Here is an 8,041-nt window from a genome sequence, read left to right as displayed (position 1 = left end):
TGTTTTGTTCTATTCTAGAACTTTATTATGAGACTTGTATATTTTATTCAGATTCCGTATTAGAGGTTTGTACATGTGACAACCAATTCTGGGGTTATGTTGAGTTTATTTAAAGACTTCCGCTTATCTTTCTATCTTATTCTTGTTTTATTAATTCCGTATCGTCGGGTTTTTAGGTGTTAGGCTCACGTGTCAGGTGGGGTTTGGGCACGTGCCATCACATCCAGTTTTGGGGTGTGTCATCACCACCTTTCATAAAAGTCACAACTTTTCATAAAAATCACAACTTTTCATAAAAGTCGCAACCTTTCATAAAAGTCACAACTCTTCATAAAAGTCGCAACTTTTCATCAAAGTCACAACTATTCATAAAAGTCGCAACTCTTCATTTTCCATTCACACCTTTTTAAAACCCAACAATTGGAATGTAAACGAATTAAATTAATCAATTTCTTCTTCTTTTCACTCAAATTTAGCTAAGTAAATTATCTCATTAATTAAGAAGGTGAATTGATCCAAAGCTATAACCCTAGTTATGATTCCACAATGGAATATTCTTATTTTAAACTAAATGATCTCAAATAATGTATAAGTGATTGTTTCCTTTATTATGAGAAAAATATATAAAACTACTAATAAATTATATCTTGTTAACCCATTGTTTATGTCGATAAAAAACATAAATATAGCAAATGCTTGATATATAGTAATGGTTGATAATAATGGTAATTGTGATGACAGAGATGTTTGATGACGGTAATGGTGGTGGTCATTGTGATAACAAAGACGACTAATAGTGATGGCCGATGAAAGGAAGAGGTGCATGTAGTTGTTGTGTCCACCCCTAGCTTCTTAGTCAATGGGCATAACAGGTTCGATACCTACTACAAAAAAGAGAATCCACTTTAGATAAACATGACTCTACATAGGCAGCATGTGGAATGGCCGAAAGCGTACCTTTTTGGATATATTATCCAAGTTGAGAGTAGAGCTACTAGAAAAGTTGCCTGCTGGAAAACAACTTTCACGTTTGGTTTTGTTAGGACTGAAATTATTAGGTATCATGCAAAAGCTAGCAAAACAAACTTTGAAAGACCATGAGTAATAATACAAACGAAAAATATACCAAAAGACGCAAATATTTAACGTAGTTCGGACAACTGACCTACATCCAAAAGAGAATATGAGCAATTCACTATATTAAGGAAAGTACAAAATATAGAGAGGAATAACCCTACATAATTCAATGGAAAAACAAAGAGGTTTACACAAGTGTTAAAGTAACACTTGTGTCTCACACATTCTCCTCCTAGCTACACGCAATACACAAAACTCTCTAAACCCCTTAAGACTACATTGTGAATGCTATTAGGCTAGAAGGAATACACATATAATTTTAGAGTCATAAACATTTTCCTACTAGAAAAAGAACTAGCCAAATATGGAAACTTTGTGTTTTCCTTTTTCTAAAAGAAAAAACCTAATTATGGTAAGAAACTCATGACAATACTAAACAAATATCTCCATTGGCCTAAATTTCTGACAAAATAAATTCGCTCCACCTTCTTCACATAATCTTCAATAACTTGCATCTCCTCTGCAAAATCTATATATATATATATATATATATATATATATATATATCAACACAAAAAACATCTTTGAAAATATTTTTCTTACAAAAAATTTCATTACTGTCAAATATGTTACGGTTAGAACTAAACCCTTCAAGATGAACACTTATTTTTGACTTGGTTCAACCATTGGATCATTAAACCATTGAACCTGACTCTAATATCACTTGTTGGGACTTAAATAATTAGGTGTCATGCAGAAGCTAGTAAAGCAAACCTCGAAAGATGATGAGTAATATATCAAAACACACAAACATTTATCGTGGTTCGGTCAACCAATCTACATCCACAAGAGGAGATGAAAAAATCACTATATAAAAGAAAGTACAAAATCTAGAGAAGAATAACCTCACACAATTCACTTGGAATACAAAGAGGTTCACACAAGTGTTAAAGTAATACTTGTGTCTCACACATTCTTCCCCTAGCTTCACACAATACACAAAACTCTCAAAGCCCTCTAGGACTACATTAGGAATGCTACCAAGCTAGAATGAATAAACATCTATTTATAGAGTCATAATTTTTTTCCTACAAGAAAAAGAACTAGACAAATATGGAGACTGTGTTTACTTTTTCCTAGAAGGAAAATTCAATTATGGTAAGAACCTCATGGCAAATACTAAACAAATTTAGAGAGCGCTTTTTTCATTGAGAATTCCTCGTTCCTTTTCGTGTGAATTTCCTGATGGTGAATATCAACTTGTGGTCCATATCTATTCCATTTCTCGAACCTCAAAGAAAACTATTCACACAAAAATACCTCTTACTAATATTAAGACTTTGTTCTAGATCTTAATGATTAAAACCTATTCAGACCAAACAAGTTCTTGAATCTCAAGGATGAGATTATTTTATTAAGTATTAATTACACTTCTTGAGACTTACCAAAAATTTAACGCTAGTCTTAGTTGGCAAAAGATTCTGACACATCACTCGAAATAAAAAGAGGTTCACACAAGTATTAATTGTTTCAATTGTTCAGATGATGAATCCCTGTGTTCAAGTAGCAATTAATGGTCTTAGATTAATATCATAAGCATAATTCTTTATTGATATAATTCCACCTAAAAATAAATAAAATTGTGGTTTTTGTCAAATTAGTTTTGTTCAAAAAGTCCGCATAGGAAGACGAGAATAATCGCTTTCTTTCAAATCTACTATTTCAATAAATTATTCTAGGGATACATAATAATTATTAACCTCTAAAAGGAAAATAATAAGAAAGGAGAATTCTTGGTGAGGAGTGAATCTTACATCTACACTACTCTTTCAGTCTCATATTAGTTGATCATCTATGTATTAAAACATTCAACTATTAGTTATTTTCTTTTTTTACCTAAACGATGGTGATGGTTAATAATGTCCAAATCCACTCTTTCAAGTGAGAAAATGTACACGAACGTATGCAATATAATTTAGTCAACTATAAGTCAGAGGCAAATTTCACACAGAACAATACATATGCGATCAAGTAAGGATATGTTAATTGATACCCCAGTTAGTACCACAAATTTTTGTTAATTAATCTTTTCCAATCTCTCTTCTTCTTCTTTTTTCACTCTCTCGAGCTCAAATCAAAGTAACTGAGCAAGTCCTAGGAGTAGTCACTCCTTTTAGAAATATTAAAACACAAGAATAATTAAAGAAACAATTTGACTCACTTCATTAAAAATAAAAATCATTCAATACATAAGCAAAACAAGAGATTTAATCCAAACATTAATCATTAAAAAGTTTCATAAACAAAATTTAAGAATGTAATAATATACTACAATCTTAAACATTCAATACATAATAAGGAAACGAAGAAATGAGTAAAGGTTAAGAAATTTCTTATCAAAAGATGAAAATATTTTCCCAATTATAGCTTTTGCAATACAGGATGATACATAAATGAATTCGATAAGTTATGATTATCATAAATTAACAATATAGGTATAGGCTAATCTGTGTTAACAATTAGAGGATCGACAAACGATGACATTATATCAACCCTGTGAGTCAGTAAAATGATAGATCTCGTAAATTAGCTCATCAACTATATATCGATACGATAGTATTATGCAACTCTCATAGCTTCAGTTCACTACCTAAAACAAGGTAATATCCTCTGCCTCCTTCGATTTTTTTGAGTCTAAGCTGATTTATTTATCATAAATTACGAATTGTGCACAATTGGAGAAGCGGAGGAGAAAAAAGGTAAGGAAAAAGCTACATTAAACAAGATTGCAGCAAGACAAATATTACGAGAGCAAGAACTTGAAAGGAAGAGAGACAATTTCAAGTTCAAATGAGTATTTCAAATACATTCTCTTAATTTGGATAAAGCATTCCTTTCACTTTCCAATAGTTCAAGCAATTCAAATCATACGAAACAAAATAGTCGGTAGAAAATTACAAAGAAAGATAGCTATTTCAATTTGAGAAAATAACTTTGTCATTGATAGAACTGAATCATCATGTTGATTATTCATCAGGAAATTTGTTATTCTTGGAAATTGAATCCTCGATGTCTTTACCACCTGTACATGTAGAATACCACTTTATGAGATAATTGAGTGACCATGTGAAAAGTCAATTCTATCGAACTAATATTTCAAATAAATAAAGTGTAGTAAGGGAAGTGAAATAGAAGCATAAACTTACTGCCATGTTCATTAGGTAGGGTAGCACTTGGAGATGTAGGATTTTGGAAGAGATCACCCATATGATCGTAATCGACAAAAGCATCCCAATATTTCCACTCATTTGGATCACTTCCTTCAATATCATTCGCAACGATGTTGCTTGGATCAAACATGTTTTGTTCACCAATATCTTGCTGAAAATTTGCATTTGTTGCTCCCAATCCATTCATTGTGTTACCTGAATGTGTTGTTACATGGGCAGGATTGAGATCCAAGCCATAACCTTTTTGAGTATGATTATCCAAGCCATAATCATGATGATCCCCACTATTAAACGCCAGAGAAGACCTATAATTAGTGCTTCCAATAATTGGACCCGACATTCCAAATAACAGACTGTGTTGTTGTAGTTGACCACCAACATCATTTTGGTCCGACAAAGATGGGTTTAGGTAGTGAGGTTGAGCCTGAAGTTGTGGGTGATGGAGTTGCTGCTGAGTTGAAATAGCAAAAATGTTGGTATTAACTGGTGGGAACTCTGAGACTCTTTGGATTTGATTTGGAATATTTGTTTGAAGACAAGGCATTTTTCCAAGTTTTTTGCAGCTCCTTTTTTTCCTTTCTAATGATGTGTTACAACTACTTCTTTGTTGAGAATCACTTGATGAATTTTCTTTCTCTCTTTTCGAGGTCTCCATTTGTTTTCACGACATTTCTGAAAGAAAGAAAAACTCAAAGGAGAGTTGGACTATGGATATAATTACTATCTAAAATTCATTGTCATTTATGTATGTTTAAAATGCATGATACAAGTCATTTTTGATAATATATTTTTTGTAGCTATTCGATGAACGACAAAAATCTTTTGAATTGGCAATATTATTATTTCATTGAATAAACATAACAAAAGAAAATAGAAATTAGCAACAAATAACTAAGCATTTAATAAAAGCTTGTTGCTAATCCTCTTTACTTAGCGAGTGTTTTGATAAAAAAAAATGTGAGGACTAAAGATGAGAATAATTTCCAAACATTTACTAGTGGAAATGATGTAAAATTAAAATTTTGTTCTAATAAATGATTTTGATAAAAAAAAAATTAAGATCATTGTAGAAAAGTGGATCTCAAAGGTGTTCGGTGAAAAATCATTCTAAGCTAAAGATTTTTAATAATCGAGTATCAGAAAATAACTTCATTAAAAAAATAATATTTTTTTTGCAAAATAATCCCCCCCCCCCCCTGCCTTCAAACCAAACAAACATAAATACATGATAGATATATATTACCACTTCAATTTTTTAAAGATGTACCTGTAAGTGACTGGATACTTGGTTCCTTGTAAGACCAGACACATTCATCACTTCAACAATGTCTGCCGGATAACATTCTACACGTTCCATAAGGATGTAACTTTGAGTTAGTCACTACTTCAATATTTCTATATCAAGTCAAGGTACATGTAAATACAATAATCACTATTTTGTAATCCCAAATAAGTAACGTTAGCTAAAAGTATGAATTCTCATTGTTTATATATATATATATAGAAACAAATTGTAGGCAAAATTAATTACTTTGTGAATTTGGAATGAAGATCAACAGTCCATTTTGCGCAATTCTTACGTGTACCAGTCTTATTAATAACAGTACCGCTACGACTTTCTCCTTCATTAATCTGTTTTATACCTTTTCTCCCTCTCTTCCTCTTCAACTTGTATTTACCAGTTAATACACCATCATTTTCAGCCTTATGGATATTATTGTTATGTTCCTCAGTATCAACATTCATATTCTTCTCTCCAAATTGTTGTTCATCTCTTACAATATTATTATCATAAATTTCATCAACATTCATATGATTTCGGCCATTTGCTTCTAAACCATTTATCGATTTCTCCCTTTGTATTTTTTCTCTCAATACAAGTTGCCATAAGTATTTCACAATTTCCTTGTTGAATGGCTTTTCCAAGCAAAAATAAGCCCCATTTTCCAAAGCGCTCTTGGCTAAGAGTCTATTGAGTTTATCACATACAACTGCATAATTATATTAAGAAGTCAAAAATTAAAATTAAATTATATCATACATTATGAAAATAGTTAATTTCACACATATATTTACTGAATTTTATCTGTTACGACAACAACTTTGTTACGAAACAATCATTTATCATATAACTATAACTAAAAACAAGATTAACAATGGATAGATGTCGTCTCTTGACAATAGACTAACGATAAATTTTATAGCTAATTATATTTTTGTGGTGTATTAATTGAAACAACTAACTTTACACAATATTTATAACAAGAAATGAAAAATAGAATTATAAATACTTACCAAGAGAGATTATATTTAAGGTTACAGCTGGTGTGAAGAGTTCAAAACAATGTAAATCTGATGAATTGACAACGATTATCATCATGTCAATTTTTTTCTTTTCTTTGGAGAGCATTGACATTGCCGCAGGAGTCGTAACTGTATTTATCCATACACTTTAAAGTTAGTGAAGAACATGAAAAAAATATTATACACAAAGCTATCATTTGGATATGTTTATTTAATTTCTCGTTGAAATTCAATTATGAAATTTCATATTATGTTGCTATACTTTAATTTATGAAATAACACATATTAATCAACTTATATCGTAAACGGTGTGTGCAATCTTACTAATATATAATATTACTTTAGAGTAACTAACTGTAGGAATATATAATAGAGAAGATTCTATAGGAATATAATTCTAAAGAATACATTCTAATTTATTCTTTGACTTGTTGAAAACAAATAAACACTGAATATATATAGATTAAATACTATTAAAGCAAGATATAATAGGATAAAAAGTTTTAAGATAAATTTATGTAAAAAGTTTTAAGGTAATTTTATTTCATAAATAAGTAACGAGAGTTTAGGAGATTTAACAAATTATTAGAAAGGAGTTACCAAAAAATTTATGTTGAAAAGGTTTAACATAGCTTGATTAAGGAACAATCGATATTAAATACTAACAAAGTGTAACATCCGGCCATAAATTCTAGCTCAGGATGAGTTAGGTGGAATTCCAGTTATGGTTGCAAAGTTCGTGGAACAATCTTTCCAACGCCACTGAGTTTGCTCGATTCCGAGTTTGTATGAGTGAGATATGCCCTTTGAAAGTTGGGCAGTTGACAAGGAATTCCGTTCGGGAATTTTTAAGGGCATTTTTGTCACGCCCCGAGCCTACACCCAGGGCGGGACCGGCACCCGGAGACCATTTCTGGCCCCAAGCGAACCCTTGTCCTGACTTTCTTAACTCAGCGGAAACCTAACTCAACTGAATAGCTTCATGCAAAGCAAGATCATAAAACAACTTAACTGATACAAATTTGGCCATAAAGGCGCCTCGGGTCTCAAAATAGAGTATTTACATATATACATAGCTAAGAGACTCAAAACTAGCTGACTGACTGTCTGTCTATGAAGCCTCTAAAATACTGAGATGGATGTTGGGACAGACCCGCAACATCCTAATAAAACAAAACTAACACAAAATAATTGAGTCCTCCGGAATGCAAGGAGGCTCACCACTGACTCTGGAGTGCTCAGCTGGATCAACGACGTGCAGGATGCTGATCCGGGGTACCTGAATCTGCATCATCAAACGATGCAGGCCAATTGGCATCAGTACATGGAATGTATGAGTATGCAAGCTGGAAAACTAAGCAACAAAGGCTAGAAGGAAAATCTGAAAGAAACTGAATAGCTTACCTGGCTCAACTCAACTCAACCTGACT

This window comes from Solanum stenotomum, unplaced genomic scaffold, assembly GCF_019186545.1.
Source record: "Solanum stenotomum isolate F172 unplaced genomic scaffold, ASM1918654v1 scaffold21218, whole genome shotgun sequence".
NCBI lineage: Eukaryota > Viridiplantae > Streptophyta > Magnoliopsida > Solanales > Solanaceae > Solanum > Solanum stenotomum.
The sequence above is the reverse complement of the archived record's forward strand: the minus strand, read 5'-3'. Positions refer to the sequence as shown.